The sequence below is a fragment of the Acromyrmex echinatior genome, chromosome 10 (genome assembly GCF_024713525.1).
Source record: "Acromyrmex echinatior isolate Ae372 chromosome 10, ASM2471352v2, whole genome shotgun sequence".
NCBI classification, from domain to species: domain Eukaryota; kingdom Metazoa; phylum Arthropoda; class Insecta; order Hymenoptera; family Formicidae; genus Acromyrmex; species Acromyrmex echinatior.
In genome coordinates, this window is record NC_141861.1 from 5,415,380 (window position 1) to 5,436,471 (window position 21,092).

At 33.8% G+C, this 21,092-nt stretch overlaps 2 protein-coding genes and 1 pseudogene across 9 annotated transcripts in view; 1 reads left to right on the forward strand and 2 right to left on the reverse strand.

Annotated features, from left to right (window-relative positions):
- LOC147908240 (uncharacterized) overlaps positions 1 to 21,092 on the reverse strand; it is a 539,816-nt gene that overhangs the window by 474,031 nt on the left and 44,693 nt on the right. The window lies entirely within an intron of this gene.
- Positions 1 to 21,092, forward strand: part of LOC105151373 (Dpr-interacting protein kappa) — a 196,235-nt gene that overhangs the window by 19,064 nt on the left and 156,079 nt on the right. The gene's annotated exons all lie outside the window — the stretch shown is intronic.
- LOC147908244 (small nucleolar RNA SNORD36) lies at positions 16,489 to 16,561 on the reverse strand (annotated as a pseudogene).

Consider the following 21,092-nt stretch of genomic DNA (forward strand, 5'->3'; position numbering starts at 1 on the left):
AAATCCAAATCTGTAAATAAAGAAAGGTTTAGATAAGTATATTAAAAATTATGTCCAAAAACATAAGCAAGAGTTTTATAGATAAGTGCGAGTTAAAATGTTCACTTGAATCCAAAAGGTTCAATACTATCGAGAGTTAATATAAGATCTCTTTTCTGTAAAAATTTTTTATTTTTTAAAGCTTTTTAATCATATTGATCCAAACGTATAATTGTGTAATAAAATTGAATAGAAGGAGAATTAAAGTCCGAAAAAAACATCTGCTCACATATTTTCGATAACTATTGCATTTGTGTGAAATTCTTATCTCTATAATTACAAGCAATTACTATGTATTCATTTGATACTGGAAATGCTTGTTGAAAAACCGATGTAATCAACATATTTTTTTTCTTCTATGACTACCCTTCCCTACGTTTTTAAGAAAATGTGTTACGTACTTCTGGAAGGCGATATGTCTTACGTTACGTATGCAACATGCGATTTAGCTATTCTGCAGAAACCAGGGCTCACCTCTAGAATTCCTTTACAATGCAACCACACTGAGGTAACATCGAAAAACGGCCTGTTGCATATGACTATGAAATATATCAGCCGGTGTAAGAAGTATGTTATCTGAAGATGAAGCATTTTTACAACGAGAATTGAAATTGTTATTTCCTGACGTATTCGCACGAAACAAATTTGTATCGCAATTATGTTATTATTACATAAAAATTATATTCGCTAATAATTTGAAAATTTTAGGTAAAGACAATATATACATATTTATTTTAAATATGTGTACATTATAAATTAATTAGATTATATTAGTAAATTTTAGCTTGCGATATCTTTGGCGACAGTTTCCTTACTTCAAAAGTGACAAAACTTAAAAAATCAAGTTTTTCCAACTTATTAGAAAATTATTGATTAATCAAATAATATCGACAAAAAGATCATACTCTTAGAAACATTGCCATTTTTGTTTCACTCCTTAAAAAAAAACCATCCTTTTTAAGGTGTGATAATTTTGATATCTATGAATAATTCATCAAAATGATACAATTTAAAATATCATCAGTTTATATTCAACTAGATTAGCTAAATTCAAAATAAAAAAAAATTGTTTCCTCAAATTTCAATCTAAAACTGTTCTAACTAAAAAACATTCTCTGTAAAAAAACTTTTTTTTTATTTATAAACAACACACAACTGTGTCACTCTTGCAGAAGATATTACAATCACTTTGAAACGACATAAATGCTATTTCGTGAATAATGAAGTAAAGATAGTTTACCTTTGATTGATAGAATAATCCTCACCTAACTCATTCATGATATAATAATAACTCAAAAATTATATTTTTTTAGTGATTTTTTATATTTTTGAAGTAAGAGAACGATATCATTTACTTAGAATGTCAAATGTCAATCTTATTTATCCAAAAAATATTATTTAAGACAATATTAGGTGAATATTTTGTTACATTCTTGTGCTAGTCCAATTTAATTACAAAATTCAAACTATATATATAGCGACATACTCTGCAGTCTTTTCATCCTTTTATACACCAAGAGATCTCTGATGCTCGTCGAAAAGGAAATCTTCGATTGTTCCTGGGCTTTCAAGCAGTTGCAATTACATCGCATTACAAGCATAGTGTCACGACTCTTCAAACAGCTATCTCGTATTCGTCACGAGTGCAACGCGTTCTCATGCAGTCTCGACAATGAGTGTATCGCCGTATTACAGATGTACCGCCTATATCTCTGAAGCGCAAAGGTCTTTCAGGTCGAATTGAAGACGCGCACGAAGATACTTTCGCATCACTGGATAAGACGAGATATCGATCGGGTGACGAGACTACTCGAAACTACTACAATGATTCGTATACAGACGCAGAGTTTTCAAAGTGTAGACACAGTCCGAGAAAGTGTTATTTACGCTGTATATAAAACACGAACGCATAGGAGACTTGTATGAATTATTCGAGTCAAACCAGCACACTAATCGTGGATGTCATTTTACTGTATTTAGAACCACATTGAGGCAAAATTGAGAGGATTTGCTTAAAATACTTAGTCAGGCTCTGCGACTGCAGAGAATTAAACCGCAAAACGAGAAAACTCCAGCATATTTCTATATTGCAGTAACAAATTTTTTTCGAAGCACCAGCAAGTATGTGAACCAACCTCTAATATTCTTAGCTCAATGATGCAAATGGAATTTTTGATAAAGTCAGAGTTTAACAAGAAGGTTTATACGCAAACTTATGCGATAAACATAATGTTAACGTAGTAGTATTAAGCGCACTGCGGCAAATAATGTTAAATTCATAACGATAGAGCCATGTTAATAGCTATGTGGGCAGGCAGCGTTTGGTTTAACGTTTTGTTACAACCACTAAACACAGAGTGTATATTGCGTCTAGGCAGAACGTATCGCAGTTATTTCAGTATATTGTACCCTATATTACACAAACCTGTTCTATACACAATCCGTAACCATTTCTGGAATTCGATATAAAAGCGTTTAATTGAATTCCGACCGGAAGGATTAACAAAAACGTTCAACACATCTCTTCTGCACATAAACAATGTCTTAATCCTTATAAAAGAATCCTCTTTATTTTTGCAGGTTTATCTATTCTTATGGCGAGATGAAACTTTATTTCCTGTGGTCTCCCTTAAAAATTTCCCCATTTCGTTTAGTATATCGTATTTTTATACCGATATATATTCGATGAACGGGCAATAAAAGGCATGCATCGAAAAAACGATAAAACGACACATACTTTAGGATCCACGAAGGAAGAGTAACAAAGGAAAAGAGACGAGAGGGAACAAGAATTCGATCTGTCTACGAGGCTACGTCGTTTCAGGCAAAGTGTATTCAAAGTGCCCAAGCACAGAACTTCCCCAATCCCTTTCTCGCCGTTGTACATGGCGTCCTACAGGAACTGGCGGATGTTGGTACAGCCGGAAACGCTGTGCACGGTCGTCGAACGTAGTCGCACGATAGAGCCGAGGAAAATTGATGCTCCGAACCGTTCCGATGTCAGGATCTTGGAGGGAATGATTTTCGTGGTGTAGTCCCCATATCGAGGAATCTCACTTCCCTCTGTTCTTTGCTTACGTCACTCCTCCAATCTTCTGATACGTCGTTAAATTCATGATCTCTCATTTAGCGGACCGTCACTTCGCGGATTCAATCGTAATATCATTCAAATACATTGCATATATGTATTAAATGCTACAATAAAGTTATGCGTTTTATCACAATATGTTATATGTGTTTTGATAATGTTCGACTTATGTTATAAAAAGAAATCTAATCTTAACTTTTTGTTCCAATTTTCTTGTAGTTTTATGATTTTAAAATTTTTAACAACAACTTGCTAAATCTGAATTTAAAACTATTTTATACTTTAATCTTCTTAAAATCAGCGGAAGAGTAAAAGCCGAGAGCTTAATCAACTAAAATCCCAAAGTATTTAATAGTTAATAAAATATTATCGGTATTCTTCTCAACATGACTTTCAATGCATATTGTAAATGCAACTACAAGTATATATATTAGGTGTTGGAATTAATTCGTAGCGTTTTTAATGAAAGAATGTTATTTATTTCACATGAGCATTAAAAAATACATTAATGAAAGTACTTCCCATCACTTGTAAAACGCTACGAATTAATTCCAACACCTAATATATATATATATATATATATATATATATATATATGTCGAAGTAGAAAAATCGAATATACATATAGGTAGATACTCTTTTAATCGTTGGCTACCATCCAGTCTCGACAGCAGCATAATGTCTCCGCCTTCGTGCAGAGTAATGCAACGAATGTCATTGACTCTTGCGAGAAACCAGTGCTTAGTGGAACGACGTTAATGCGTCGACGTTGCTCTTAAGCTGTCCCGGTTCCACATTTTACACCGCTGGTTTCGTGCAATCGACATCTTCTTTACTGTACGATCTTGTAATATTTTATTCTGGCGCGACTGGCTCTCGGTACATCCACATTCCAGTAAAAGAATTATCGATAGAAGCAATGGAGAAATTTGTCTCGGGAAACATACACTGCCACTACCGTCCTGTTTCAGCATCGAGACACGTTAAATTACATCTTCCCATTTCTTCCTTTTGTTCCAACATGGGTGTTGCTCCCATTAGACTACTTACGTATATCGATTTCGTGATATGTAACGTTCTTCTTTATGATAGGAATCCTCATTGTCATAAATTTACTTTAGCACATTTGTTTTTCCTGTTGATTATTTTCGTGTTTTCTTATCTTGTTAATCCATTTAGTTCACATGCGTCTGTTTTTTTTTTAAATTATATACAACACTCTTCTCATCGTATATCAAGGTATACCATTTACCTATCAATAGGATTTATGCTCGATCTAAAGCATGACTCTTGTTATTGTCAAGGACTGTTAAAGGGATCCTAAAGTCATCTGTTTTACCGATTCAATCGGACTTACACACATAAATTTACATAGTGTCATCACTGACATATTATTACACTGCTACTTAATATCGCACACACACACCATATATGTAAATTTTCTAATTAATCTTTCATATTAGATATCTAAGTCTAATTCTAAAAACTCCACACATTGTTCATGTAATTCATAGCCTATATATATAATCACGATTGTTTTATATGTATAAAGTATAAAACTTGTACTTAAAGCAAATATTGTTACTATAATTGTCCAACTTTTTTCGTTTTTAATATAAAATCGATTGATGGACATTATCGTTTATATTTTAATCGTGGAAAAGGATTTTTAAATCAAGGTGAAAAGGCAGTTAAAAAATACTTACTTATTTAAAATAAATCGGTAAAACAGAGACGACTTTAGGATCCCCGTAAAATTTCAATGTGCAATGGATAGTTGTCTTGTGGGATTAATTTCGGCCATAGGAGAAAAACGTGAGGAGGATACGGAACAAATGTTTCGGTTGAGATTCTAATTCAAAGACCCGCAGCAAAAGTTTCCTTATCTCTCGACAATCATAAAACGCGACTCGAGGACATTCAGAGCATTATAGTTTCTGGCCGACCATGTCGTCTGGAAAAATATTCGACATCTAAAAACGGGGCGGGCGCAGACTTCCGTAGAAATCGGCTCTCGCGTTCTACGTCTTCGCTTCTCTCCATTATTATTTTACCGTTCGACAGGCAGTATCGACATACACGTACCACGTACGTGAGAGAAACCCTTTCACGTTGCCGAGCTCTCTCACGGTGCTTTTACTCGATTTAACCCTGCCGCCGACTGCCTATCCGCCGACGACCGCTGGTTTCTGCAGCAATAATGGCCAAGGACAAATCATTTCACCCCACCGCCATTATCGTCGATGCTACTGTCGACATTGCCGATATCGTCGTCAGCCCTAGCGAGGACTTTCGGTCGTCAGCAAAGAGGCTTTACCTCCTGATTGAACAAGCTCTAAATCGATCTGACTCCGGGAATTTCTCAAGCAGCGCAGACTTCAATTTCAAGCGTATATTCACTTGTTGCCGGATTACTACTCTACCCCTGTCAATTGGAATGTTATATGTCATCGTGAATTTTGAACTTCTTTCGCGGGACCATTCGTCCCATCGTCATTTGTTGTTTCGCAGCTCTGACATTAATTTCAATATATTTTCGATTTCTGCAACGTGCTCTCGCACCGATCAGTATTAGTGTTGTCGGACTCGCTATAATTTTGTTGCCGATAATAAATCTAAATGCCTGGTGCCGTATGTCGATTGCGATGAAATCCAGGATTTACACGGGCAATAAAATCTCGCTTTTCAAACGGATAAACGTCATATTGCACCGAAGGATCGAAAGAGTATGGGATCGCGAGCAAGAGGAGTAAGAATGGAGCGTGTGCCGAGAGAAATGACGTATTGCAGTGCGAGGTCGATCAAATTACGTGTACACTGGCCAGAGTAAAGTGTAGTTTCGCAAGATTCAAGAGAAAAAAATTACGTTAGATGAAAACACATAACAATACTAAAGTTTACCAAGAGATTCTTATCTACGATAAATTCGTTAAATTGTCATCACTTAAAGAGTCTTAAATATATACGATTCATATAAACCCAGACATTAGATATATTAATGACAAATCATAATCAATTCATAGATATTAAGTTTAGATTGACTTTTGCTATGTTTAAGATGTCTAATCTTTAATTTGCCATTGAGACAATAATCTGTAGCATCGAAAACAATATAAATCCGTTTCCACGATATTGCACCGTGCGCGTGCCGGTATTGTGGACGGTGCAGGAAACTTCCCTTTAACGGTTTTATATGAGTTTAAGCTTTAATTGGTTGAAGCGATACCAGCAATTACGTGCACGCTTTTATGTCACCGCGGAATTTACAATTGAATCGAAAATTGTTCGTTGAATCTAAGTTTCTTGCTCCGATTGTAACGATGTCTCGTATATCTCTGAGAAACAAGGTAGATTGCGGACCTTAGATAAACTTCTACTTCGGATGCAAAAGTAAAAGCACACGCGATAAATACAATGTACGATCATGCGCGGAAACAGTTAAAAGTTAATGCACCGTGATCATAGCACGAAGATTGCATATATTTGAATTGCAATAATAACGTAACGCAATGACAGATATTTCAGCTAAAACTGCACAAGAAATTGAACGTATGGATCAATACATAAATTAGGTTATTGCAATCTTTTGCTCGAAACACAGAATTTTATAATCAATGGTAAATTCGTAATTACGGATTCCTCTCATGTTTTTATTTTTCATTGGAAATCGAAATAAATGTTGAAAATCAGTTTGCCAATATAACGACAGAAATCATTATTATGCATAATAATAGTGAGTTATTGAAATATGTGTCAAATAGATGCAATGATATCAATGTATAATTTATAGGATTTTAATATCAAATAATCATATAGGTGACAAAAGTAAAAATGCAGTAAAAATAAAAATATTTGAAATCGTTTCATTTACTAATTAATAAAATAAAAAAATGACGTCTTCTCAATTTAATTTATTAGACGTGAAATAAAAATTATATCAAATAATTATTTTAACTTAACTTAAATCCTCTTCACGTAACTTTTATTTTTATGAAAAAATATTTAATCGAAAGAGAAGAAAAAAATGATATCTAAAGCAGAAACTGTATTATCAAAATATAACTGTTAATAATCATCACTGAATTGTAACAAACGAGAATAATCATTGAATCGTAATGAGAATGAAAACTGATTAGTGCTTAAATCAGAGTGATTTAATAGCGAATAAACTGGTAGCGTGGAATGCGAGTTTATAAAGAGGTCGATTAGAATAGTATCAGCAAGCGACGAGTTACATTTGCATTCGATGCAATTGACCCTTACGCATGACTGATTACTCATTAAGTCGTACTTTTCACATTAGCAATTTGCAAATAGCTTGTTCATTTGTGTGCGATTGAATAGTGATTATAATTCATTTAGTTGTGTATTCAATAAGTTAACGTGTCATTTAAATTTCATAAAATTTTTTGAAAGTAGAAAAAATATATAAATATATAAAATATGTAAATTTTTACGTAATATCTAAGATGCCTTTAAAGACTAAATTTTAAGAGAGTTCAGGAAATACTTATTTTATTAATTATATATAGATATAAATATTATATGCTTTTTTACTTCATGATTTTTATATGCATATTAATTACGATTATTAAATCACGATTGTCTAAAATAGAATTTTAATTTGAAATTAATTTAGTACTACCAAGATATTCCATTTTATAATATAAAAATTTAAATAAACGATGATCTCTCAATATTTTGTTTAAAAAAAAATCTGCTTATATCCGTAAAATATCATTCGCTCTTCTCGAGACAATCCACGTACGTTATATCCACGATGCGATGCGATCTGTTTACGCAGATATATACGAGTCCGATGATTCGATGCGGAAACTCGTTTGTCGAACGGAAAATTGAGGAAACAGAGATGCCTCGATCCGGTGAGGTGTGAAGAAGCCTGGGAGACATTCAGACGTAAAGGGGTAGCGCTCGGTGGACGAGCAAAGGAGTGCGCGCGCTCGATTAATCTCGCAATCTGGATGGAGTGGCTATGATAGACTCCCATGAATAACTCATGAGCAGTGGGTACCTGCTTCCCATAGGGACATTCGCGTATAATTCAGCCACTTCATTTGTCCTCATTACTATGCCCGATCGTTACATAGAGCACGATTTACGAGCGCCCATCCCACTCTGAACCCTTCCCTCTTTTCGGTACACGAGGCACCTGTATGGCGTCCCTCGACGAGCTTTCGCCTGGAATCCTTTTCACGTGCACAGATGAAAATGTAACCGCTCGCCGCGTATCTTGACAAGAGGACGCTGCACAGCATGGATCTGCTTTTATATATCTTGCGTGCAAACTAGATACGCGATACGCGATGTAAATGTAAGCAAAATGAAATGCAAAATCTTTTTTTGTGCTTTTTTTCTGCCGTCAGCACATAAATACTTTGCAGATGAATTATTATTAAAAATTTTAATGTTTTAATATACACATCAAATTTTAGTTTTTTTTGTTATTAAAATATTATTATAAATATACACTATAAAGCTATTTTTTCAATTTACATGTATATATATATATAAATTTGAAGAAAAATAAGAGAAGATTCTTATAGTTTATAAGCCGATTCTCACGAAACATCTGCGATTACGGCAGCATAGAGTAAATACTGTTGTCTCAAAGGACAAGAAGCTTCTAATTGCTTTGCGCCACAAACTATAACTTATAATCCGCATATCGATCGTACGGATTCACAATCTTGAAACATCGAATTATTATCCTATAGTATTATTTCGAACAACGAATAGCGTATTACGTAGTCATCCATTTAATTCTCACCACTATTCTTAGCCGACCGTAAAACTCATACAGAAAACTGAAATTTATGAATTCAAAAGTGGCCCACCATCGAAATGTTCCGACGAGTGGCCCGTCCGGTAACGGGATAAATGGCTCTCCAGGGAAGGATAAAGAAATTTCGCGAGCCCATCCTGCATCCAGAATCCGGCGTTCGCTACGAATGGATTCCCGATAAATGGATATCAAAACGAGATAAGAAGGATACGCCATTGAGAGAATTGGAAATAAATTTCCGTACCGTTAAGAAACATATTGCATTCAACGCCATATCTTTCGCGTCTTCTTTCCATAGGCGCTACTCTGACAACTTCCGGCGGTGGAGGAGCCAAGGCAGAAGGAGAGCTGCTACTGCCGGGCTACTTTCTCATTAAACGCAATGAGATTTTGAACTTCATAATTTCTTTACGTCGACATAAACTTTTTTACCTTGTTACTGACCTCTCAGTAGTTTTCGATGTATCCCGGGGATATAAGTGGCCATACTGAATCCAATGTTAATATTCGATGTAATTCCGTAGCTTTTGTACCACGGTATGGAGTAATGAACCACGGGGAAAACTTTAAGATTGAAATTCTGCTTTCACTGTGTAAGAACTTACATTGAATTAGGGATAATTGCGATTGCACTAGCGTACTCGTATTCTACACGAACGCGAGAAAGATTGCGAATTTGTGTACATAAGAATTATTGATCTCGAGTGATATCAAAAGAACGAAAAGAGAAGAGTTATCGTGTGTTGCCATAAGATAAAAATAACTTCTACTTTATAATTGTACTTTCAATAGAAGCTTATTAATAAATCCTGCTATTAAAATAAAATCAGATTATACGTATAATATAAAAACATGAAAGATGCTTATTACACGCGTATATCACAATTGTTCAATATATGGCATTGCCATTTGAACAGATCGATATACGTAATTCGTTTAAATTGTAATATCTCTTAATTGTTCTATTGTGCTCATATCTATACATAAAATTTATGCTTCATTGTTTACTTTTCAGTGACTGTTTATATATGTATATATATATACGTATATAAGTTCTTATAAATCTATCTTCGAATTATTACATATTTAGAATTTCCTCTAATTCTAAACAATATCAGTACAAACTTAGGAGAGCTTCGTACAATCAAGGAATAGGAACAAAGAATTAGAATAGAAACAGAGATTAAGAATTTCAAATTATCAGAAACTGTGTATTCCATAGTGCATCGTTTTTGATTGATTGAAATTCGTATTCTCTGTTCCCTGTTTCTTCACTATTTCTTCACTGTTTCTTTGATTGTGCAGAGCCCTTTAGAAGTTCATCAATACATCATCATTTTGGTATGTATACTTTGAAGTACGTAACAACAGAAGAATAACAACAGAATCTTTGAGGAGTACAGTATCTTTTCATATAAGATTGTTAGATATCTTTCATCATCGCTTCCATAATAGCCAGCTGATGATTTTGCTCGCATTTATTATTCGAGCTTAAAGGATTGATCGGACCGATCATCGCATAGAAAGCTATCGCGGTATTCCGTTTGAGTGCTGGTGATCGATTACCTTCTGTCCCGGCTCCTCAAAGTATGTAAAGAGAGACGGTAAGGGCTAGTGTGCGTGTACGCGCGTATTCGCACGCGGATGGGATGAGCGGGGTGGCGAGTGAGAAGCGTGAGTCTAACACCATTAGCGATCGCTCTTCGCCGCAACAGCTTGCAACAGATGATCCCGGGGTGCTCTTCTAGATTAGCAAACAAGGAGCCGGCACCGCTGCCACTTATCTCCCTGTAAGTGCACCATCTATTCGTTCGTCGGTTTACCGTGACTCGCTCGATTTTCGCTCCGGGGCTAAATTAAACGCGCTCGGGAGAAAAGAAGGCAACGCGCAATCCTTCGTTCTTGCGCGAGTAGTTAAAGAACCGACCATTCTTTCCGTCACCCTTTCCTCCCTTTACTTTTTTCTTCCGCCGCGACTATCTTCCGTCCCGAATTTCTACGTTGCTGCAAGAACTGCATTGAGAACAGAATATGAAGCAGTACGTTCGTGCTTTAATGCGGCGCTCTGGTTTTAACATGCACAATCACCTGCATTCCTGCGGCATATCTGACATAATGATGCGCAATATGCGCGTCATTCAAATAAGGACCTAGACTTGATACTTTACAGAATGTCTCTTGATACACGAGGCGCGTTCTTTAAAATGTTTTTTATAACAGTTATTCAGTTTTATAGATGTGTAAAAGAGTCTCTGTGGGACAGTCATATATTACATCTCTATCTCGTCAATGTATTTTCATATATTTACACAGAGAATGATATGGAAATGAATACATGAATATGCGAAATTATTGTGTAATTTCTTCCTCGCTTAAAAATACTTACATATTCACCTTTTCATAAATACTTATATATATATTCTCTTTTTTATTTTATATTTTTATTTTTAATATGTAAATCGTATGAAGATAGAGACATTTTCACATCTTTAAAGATATTTTTATTTTTTTAAATTATGCAGAGAGAAGCAGAGTATATAAAAAGTATGTCAGAAATAAGATTTGCGATTTGAGAAATTTATAAATCATCTCTCCTAACAGAAATATTTAATTGAATACTCAATTAATGTATTGTTATTCAATACTAATAATGATAATACATAAAATAAATAGAACCAAAAAATATAATAAATAATGACTTATAAAAAATATAATAAATATAATAAAAATATAATAAATAATGATTTATTATTTCAATTAATCCATTCATCAGGGGAATTATACAATTTTAAATTAAATATTTTTTAATTTCGTGTATTCTTCTTCCAACAATAGCAAATTATAAATAAAACAGATATTATGATTTTTCTTCTTCAGAAACATATCATTACATATATTTTGACATACTTTGCACACGGTTACCGGTTGAAGTATTTCCAGCATAAAATATTTCTAAAAAATGCAAAGAATCCGTTAGAGTTTTACGGGAAAAAGAATACAATAATATAAAAGAATGACAAGCAGTGCCATTTAAGAAACATGCAATATCGTGCACGAGGTAATTAAGAAACGATTGAATTACTGTGAGACACGATACGATATCATGTATATGCTGACACTTAGCGAATTGAATTAACGGAATTGGAGCATTCAAATGCATCTACTTCAGTAATTCTGACATATAATATTCGCCAGATGTAACATGCTGCATAATTGTCCTTCTCATATCAGATACAATACCTGCGATTTACAAGCGCGATGTGAATCGAATAATATGTATGACATTCTACACAATTCTCGCGTTGCATATGATGCAATATATGAATCGAAATCAGAGATTTTGTTTTTATATGCGAATATTTTTTAAATTATACATTTTGTTAGCAACATTATTCTTTTAGTTTGCGACGCGCGCAAATAATATGCACCACATCGATAAATTTCATTTCGCGAATATTAATTCGACATATCCATCTCGAGAAGATGCATCGACATGCCATTCTAGGGTGTGTCGGTACACTCCCGTAGAATTAGAGCGTCAACCTCTTATGACATTGCACGATATCGACTGCATCGTACATCACCTCTATGCTATCTCGAAAGAATCGTGTTTAAAAATGCATGCGACGCAATAAGGACGAAACAACAAGCGGGAGGAAAAGACGGGAGTATTTCGCTCGACTACCTAAATAAAACAGGTTAAGAATGTATGCAGCTTCCTGCACTCGAAGAGAACAGGGCAAAGAGTAATCTCGTCCATGTGCTATTTATGAAACTTTATATACGCGATATGCGCTATCCCCTTTTGTGGGCGTAATTGGGTCATATTCTCTCTCAAAGAGACAAGAGCGAAGTATGTGGATGATATTGCATCCAGAACATTCCTCAAAATATATTTTCTATCAGCTCTTAAAGTCAAGATTACGTGATATAACATTATTTTTAATATTTCCAATGCTTTGGTTTTATATGGAATAAATAAAGGATAATTATAAAACATAATTTTATGAGAAATTAATTGTTGTCATATTTTCAAATATTTTGATGAAAAATATTAGAAGAAAAAATAATTAAACAAAAAAGTACATTAAATAACAAACTATAATAATCGACTTAAAAATTACCGAGATAAACATTTGCCTTTATTTGTATCAATGGAAGATAAATAGAAATAAAAAAATGCATGCAATACTTGATAAATAAAATAGTTGATAAATAAAAAAATGGAGAATATAGAATTAAAAAAGGAATATTAGTCTCTCAAAATCTCAATTTTTCAAATAATCTCATCATATCTTTTTCCGATAGTAAGATTCTTACTATAAAACGTCAATTTCATCTATTTCGAGCACTAAAGTCAGCAGAATGAATATTTCACATTGATTTTGAGTTGATTTTACGATGAATTCGTATTTCAATTTTTCTATAAATCTACGTTTTTAAAACTATCTAAAAATATTCCTTATCGATTGTTACATTTCATGTGCTATATTCCTTGTACTTTTTTGTTATTTTTAAACATTTACATTGCACATTCATTTTAATATGTCATGATAGGATTATGTAAACAAATTTATAAGTTTTGTTTGAAATATATTGTTTGTACATGTCATAATATTCATAATCACTTGTTAATAAAACGGTGTATAGTAAATGTTAGTTTTATAAATAAATTAATAATTTATTTTAAAGCTCTTATTGTACTGTTTGATTAATCAGAAATTTTTACACAGTTTGTGTAAAAAAGTAACAAATTGTTAGTACTTTATTATTTCTTCGCAAATAAATGATATGTAACCGATAATATGCTAACCGCTTATCAAACTGTTCGTACCTGCTTACGACGTAGCTGGGCCTATTCATTAACCATCGCCTTGATCGACGAGTGTAACATCACAGTATATATTCTCATCTTCCTTTTGCGCAGCCAACCTCATACGCGACGCTCCAATTTCTGAAGTTAATAGCGCGCGATCCAATGTAGGAAACAATATTTCCAACTCGCCGCCTCTCCCCGGCACTTGGCCTGATTATCCTTAACGGCGGAACGTCTGCTAACTTTTGCCGAGAAGTTATTAATCGACATTTCGCCAGGATATTTCGCCTCTATTAGAAAGCGCTCGTTATAACCGCTTTTTATTCGTCGCTACTCTATTCATGCGGCGCGGCATGGCTCCTCGGACTTAATGGACGTAATTCGGTGGAAAGAACAATTCTTTCAGCCCCATCGCTTCATCCTGCAGGTCGTCACCATCGCCGTCGCCGCGACGGTTACGCTCTGTCGCCGATCGTGGTGGAAGAGCTTTAAGCCCAGCCGACTTAATCCGAAATGCAGCGAAGTTTCTTCGAGAGTTCTAAAGCGGCGGGCAATTGGCCGTGCCACGCGGATAGAATAGAGCTTGGAGGCAATTTCATGACAGCGTCTCGAGATGATTGGATCACCGCATCCACCTCGATAACCCCTTCCGGCCTCCATATGTGTGTACGGTTTCGCCTCCTTGCATTACCTTTTGCTCTCTCCGAGTCTCACACTCTCTCCTTCCCTTATCAATATATAACCTCATTATAGTGGCGCGTATATGGATTCCAATTATCTAGGTCCCGTTGCGGCAAATAACCTTTTTATTAAATTCAGCTCTATATATACGGTTTCGATCCGTCGCCAAGGTGTTATATCGTCAAGAGAGGGTTATCATACGGCCCAATAACCCGTCATGAGGAGTATAAAATGATCTATGCAATCACTACGTAAAAATCTAACTAAATATAATATTATATCTTGAAGATATTTCGGAAGAAAAATAAAGAAAAGAAAAACTGTGAAGATATTTTGGAACGGTGACGAGTTTTCACGCCGGCCATGAAGCGAAGAGGTGTCACACGCAAAACCTTTCTGTGACATCGTGACTCGCTGTTTGGTTTATAGAAAGCTGTGCAAACGGCGACCCGTTTCTGTCATACCTGTTCACAATGTCAATCGCAAACGAATACTATTCATTCTGCTTTAATGTAGACCTGCGGAATATTGAATTTCTCGTCCTCTACTTGGGGCATGAATATTAATAAAATATTTAATTAAATTGGCAACAGATGGCACAGCAAATGGTATAATGCTATCAATTCTTTATATTATTTGGAAGGAGAGATCAATTCTCCCTGTTTAAATATACAGAAATTAAATATCGTGTGTCTCTTAATGGGTAACGTAATATTACACTGCTACATGTTTATATTAGTATTAAATTTCGCTAAGTTATATATGTATTTTAATGAGTTTGACATTGATTATCTTTTAGCGAAAATTTACAAATTATTAATTATTTTCTACGACATCACATAAATATCTAGAGGATATTTTTAAGATTTTAATTTTGTTTAACTTTTTTCTCATATAATTACATATGCCTTTATAAGCAGCTTACTATAAAAGTATTAGGTATTTTTACTTTTTACGTCATCATTATATCTACATAACTAAATCTATTCTTAAAGAAATATTCTATAAAATAACAAATTTTCTATTTTAACAAGTTTTCTCTTTTAACAGTATGTTAAAAAAAAACAATATTAATAACTTAATGAATTAAATAATATGATCGAATTATAAAATTCAATTAACAACTTATTCGCGCTATTAAAAATCCCTGTACCCATTATTTTTTCTTTCTCCTAAATTAGTTCGTTGTTTAATAGACGATATTTCGCTTTTCTCTTTTGTCATGAGATACAAACATTTAGAGTATTAACCGACGCAGCTACGACAATATATTTCAAGAGTGTACACTGCTTTTCATGCTTCTTCATCTTCATTTTCTAAATAAAGGTACCAGGAAAATATAACTTTCACAATTTAACTTTAAATGCGACAATAATTCGGGTATTAACGAGAAGAAGGAAAGACGAATGCGAGATACACAAATCGTTGAGAGAAAATAAGAATATTCGCTCGTAGAACGTGAAAAGCATGACAATAGACTGTAATCTCTGATGAATTTCCCTAACGCAATTTGTCTTTCGTATTAGTAGCGTCATTAAAGTTACAAAATTTTCTGACACTTCCTTCGTTTTCGCATTTAATGTGCGAGGAAATCGTTTCGCGAAGTTACGAGGCGAAGATTAAAGAGTTCGCACAACGAGCCTCACCCGCAACAAAACCAACCCCTTTCGTCATTGTTCGCCGCTTTACGAGCGTGTTAATCTCACCCTACTGTCGGCTTTACTACTCTCATTCGCCGTTACGTGCGTAACGTGCTCTTGATTGTTATTCACGGAAGGGCACGCAGTCTAAAACCAAATTTATCTATTACCTCCTCGTTGTCGCTACCGTAACGGGTGTCGCGACAGACTTTACACGTGCATACTAAATTCGAAATTATATGACTACGTCATTGTGCTGTCTGTCCTTTTAAATAAGATTAATATATTAATTTGGAATGCTTATTTTTGAGAGGCAAAGTGACCATATTAGAGTTTTACAGAAAATATAAAAACTAAATGAGGAGCAGATTTTCAAAATGCATTTTGTCCAAAATTTCATTTTTTTAATTAGAGATGGAGGAATGTTCAGTGTCGAAAGGCTCATATTATAAGCTACTCTGAGATGTTCAGAAAGCATTTTTTCATCTTTAATTTATATGTACTGAAAAAACGTAAATATTTCGAAGTACATTATGTTTTTTAACTTTAGAGACGAACAAAATGCATTTGTTTAACATTTTTAACAATTGTTTAGCAATAATTTTGTTTAATATTTCACATCATATTGATTTATTTTTATTGTTATTTTCTAATAAAGTAAACAGTTTTCTTGTGAGTATACTTTCTTTCTTTCTCGTTTTTTAAAAATTATAAATTTTGAACAAAACGCATTTTGAAAGTCTGTTTCTCAAATATATATATACTAAAGAAGATATATTCTTATATATCAGAGATATTAATCAGATAACATTGATTATTAATATTGTTTATCTAAGAGTTTAAATTTGAATCTTACTAAGAAATTATCTTTTATTTAAATAGTCATGTTAAAAAGAGATGAAAACAGATTAATAATATATTGTGGATTTTTGGATAAATTAGTGATGAGATGTAACATATACATCATTTTATTTTTAAAATAATATAAAGTAAATTTTCAGAGTTTTACTCCAAAATAATCTTCGAATTATTGAGAATTTTATAATTATGAAGAATGCAAAATTCCCGAAAGAACGGCGAGTTGCGATCGTTTCTTTCAGACAATTAAAATTTCAAATTTGTTGGTAATGCGGCAAATAAAGCTGAACGTAATAAAAACGGCTATCAATTGCGCCATTACTGGAAGCAGTAGCGTAGAAAATGTGTTTCGCATGAAAAAAAGGGGCAAAACTAAAAGCGAAAAGGTTAGGCGTCGGAATCAAGTTCGAAGCGACAGGGGACAAAATTAGCACTGCGATTTGGATACACGCGATCGGGATAATTCGGTTTTGTCGATTGCAATTCGAGCCCCCGACGTGGCAACAATTCGTTATCCGATTTCATGAACGTTTCTACCATTCCGTTACGTAACCGCACACCCGTCATTGATTTGTGCTCGCGTTGAAAGCCACGTGATGATCATTATGCTTCACATATTACATCACTTTGTACTTTCGCAATGAGTATATGTTTATGGTATCATTACGTATACACGTGGATCGATACCATTGATAAACCATTTTAGATTATATACAAACGTTAGTATGACTTTTGTGAATTTGTAAATTGTATAAATTGAATTATCAGTTGTTCTACAAAACATGTTTTATAATGCAAATGACTACGCGATATTATCTATTGATTTTCGTTTATTGTCGATTTACTTCAATTTTTCACTTGATTTACAAAGTTTTTCCAAAGCAATTTATCTCAATTATAAACTCTTGCGATGTCGGATGAACCTACAGTAAACAAATTTTTTTATTCGCGCTTAGAAAATATCACAATTTCTCTGGCCAAGTATCATACAGTTTATTAAATATTACAACATTCGTGTTCTCACTCGACATACAGGTCAAAACAGCAGCGCTGGACGAATCCCGAGTCAATTTTTTTGAATGTAGGTAGTAAAAGCTATTCTGTTTTGCACCGGATGAATACGAAGGCTTGAGGATTTTTGTAAACATTTTCGATTGTTCTGAACAACATAGCATATCACTTTTTTTTCAGATTTTTATTCCCCGGTAAAATAAAAATCCAAACTCTATCAAAACAATTTCCCTTTCAAGCTTTTTATGCATCATCGTATCTCCAATAAAAAAGGGAGATTAAAAAAAGATAGAAGCGAAATATAAATACAGTAATTATTATAAAAAATGCATCAATTTATAATTGTTAAGCTGATTATCACGGATAAACGAAATTGCTTGTTTTATTTATTAACGAATTGCTACAATTACTGTTTATGTACGTGTATGTACGCAACTAGTAGAAATTAATAATAAAAGAGTTACAAAAATATTTCTATACTGTTTTTTTCTCATCTAATATGTTGAATAAGTTACACGCGAGAGGGTGTATCACATAAAAATAACATGCAAACATCGATAACGTAACTTACATTACAATTAGTATAATAAATATGTAGATAGACACTAATCAAATTGTGCACTGATCAAACTGTGTACATCACGATTTTCGTGTATCGAGCCATTACTATGGCACAATATTTTTTTATTTTGATAGATAATTGCAAAGTGCTCCATTGACCATGAACGGCGCATACACAGTCGACACCGAATAAATGATTCAACATAAATTTTACGGTACCCGTGACATGCCATGTAAATTTTTATAGTCAACATAAAATGCAGAAATGGTTTATAGACAACCTTAAAATAACACGCGATCGCGACACCGTGCGATAACGAACTTCAAAGCAGCCACGAAAATCAGAATAACATAATAGGAAGAGAGTCAAACACGTATACAGTGAACATTAATTTTGGCAGTAGAGCATAATTTGATTAATGTTAAAGAGCGATGTCGATGACAATAATATTAACAAGCGTATCGATCAGGAATTCATTAAACGTATATATTGTTCTATCGATACAATTCATTCTAATAAAATCGTGCAGGATTTATATACCCTTTCAACGACGTAGCAACTTCACCGAGCTTATTTTTATGATCGTCGACGAATTCATAAAGCGCATAACCAATGCTTGAGTACACAGCGTTGTACCAGTCCGAACCAAATACTGCTTTCATGACCAGAACTATTCTGAATATCCGCGTTCACTAACGTATACCTTTGCTTGCCTGGTATACTTTCCATAATAAAATTATCATGAGCAAGAGAGATCGAGAGCGAAAAAACTTAGAGAGAAAGAAAGAGGAAAGGGAAAGGATTCGAACACGAAGTGCATTTGCGTTGAAATAACGAGTAAGAGAATCCATATATTTTCAGAAGAACATTGCAACGCATTTATAATTTTATTAAACTAACAGATACCAGAAAAAAGACGAATATTATTAACTTTAATCAAATATATATTCAAATGTGAAATTAATATTATAATAATCGAACATGATCTTTTACCTATCTTATCTTTATGTTTTTCCACTTTTGTTTATTAACCAAATTAACATTTCAGAAATTGTCATTCTTTTGCAGACTGTGAAAAATAATATTTACTCGATAAATATGTAAAAGACAGTGAAACAGAAAGTATAATTATTTCTCACTAACTCATAAAGAAAAGTATAATTATTTCTACTTACTAACTCAAAAAGAAAAGAAAAGATAAGAAGGAACTAGAAAATTATATATAATATATTAGGTGTTGGAATTAATTCGTAGCGTTTTACAAGAGATGGGAAGTACTTTCATTAATGTATTTTTTAATGCTCATGTGAAATAAATAACATTCTTTCATTAAAAAACGCTACGAATTAATTCCAACACCTAATATATTTGTGAAAAAGAGTAATTATGAGCACTGCTATGCATTTTTGTCATTTAAAAAAAGACATAAAATTATTATAATTCTTTTTGATTAAAAAGCTAATTTCATTGAAGTATAATAAAATGTTTCTAATGTTAATATCATATATATGTTTCTGAAATAATTCATAATTCTCTTCTCTTAGTTTATAAGAACGATCTCAGTGAAAGAGATTGCGCGATTTCGCGACGCGGTATATACCTTCATTTTGCAGCAAAAAAAAATGTTTTATTCCATGCGCATGTCTTCCATCTTCTATCTTTTCGTCTTTCATCGGAACGTGCGGCGCATCGTTAAATTCCTCAACGAAATAATTGAGTCAACTGATGCCATTATCTGACTACAATGCTAAATAGTATAATTGACTTAAATATGCCGTTTCGCTATGGACCGTCAGAGGTGAGAAGAAGAACGACAGGGAAAAGGAAGCATGGTGGGAATCCGAAGACGAGAGGACGTTACTTTTTCACTTTACTTTCATAACTGAAACCGTTGAATATTAATGCCCGCGGGCCGAGGTACTCAGAAGCTTCTTAGCAAAAGGAGCGACCATCTCCGTGAAATGGAAATGAGGAAATTATAAGAGTAACTGGGTAAATTGCGAATAAAGGCTATTATTGACACGCGCTCGGGGGCTTGTAAAGGGAACGCGGCGGTGATAAAGACGCGATTCATCATGTTCCTTGATGGCACACGCCACCGTGTGTACGGATATCCATAAGGCCATTATAATCTTCTCGCTCCATGAATTTAAGTTCAAACAGAATTCGCGGCATCTACCTCGCACAATAGATTTATTCTAATAAGAACATTATTCAGCTCGCACAAACCTATCTCAAACAATTACAATATATTATAGTTAAGTAATCTCGTTTCTTTTTTAACTTTTTATTATTAATATACAAATAAATTTTTACTTAAAATATAATATATTATCTATTAATCTATTATTAAAATATATTTACAATCTATCAAAATTAGCTATTTTAACTGTAAGCCGTTTTCAACAAGTATCGAATTTCACTTGGATTTCAAGACGGTTCCTTGATCCGATCCTGCCACTACGGAACACGAGTAACGTTTAACGGCCACGTTTTACGATTGTGACATGTAAAACGGAGGGAAATAAATCCACTGGAATAACAATTGTAACGTACGTGTAGTCGCGTGACGTAATAAATCGCGCCATGAAAGC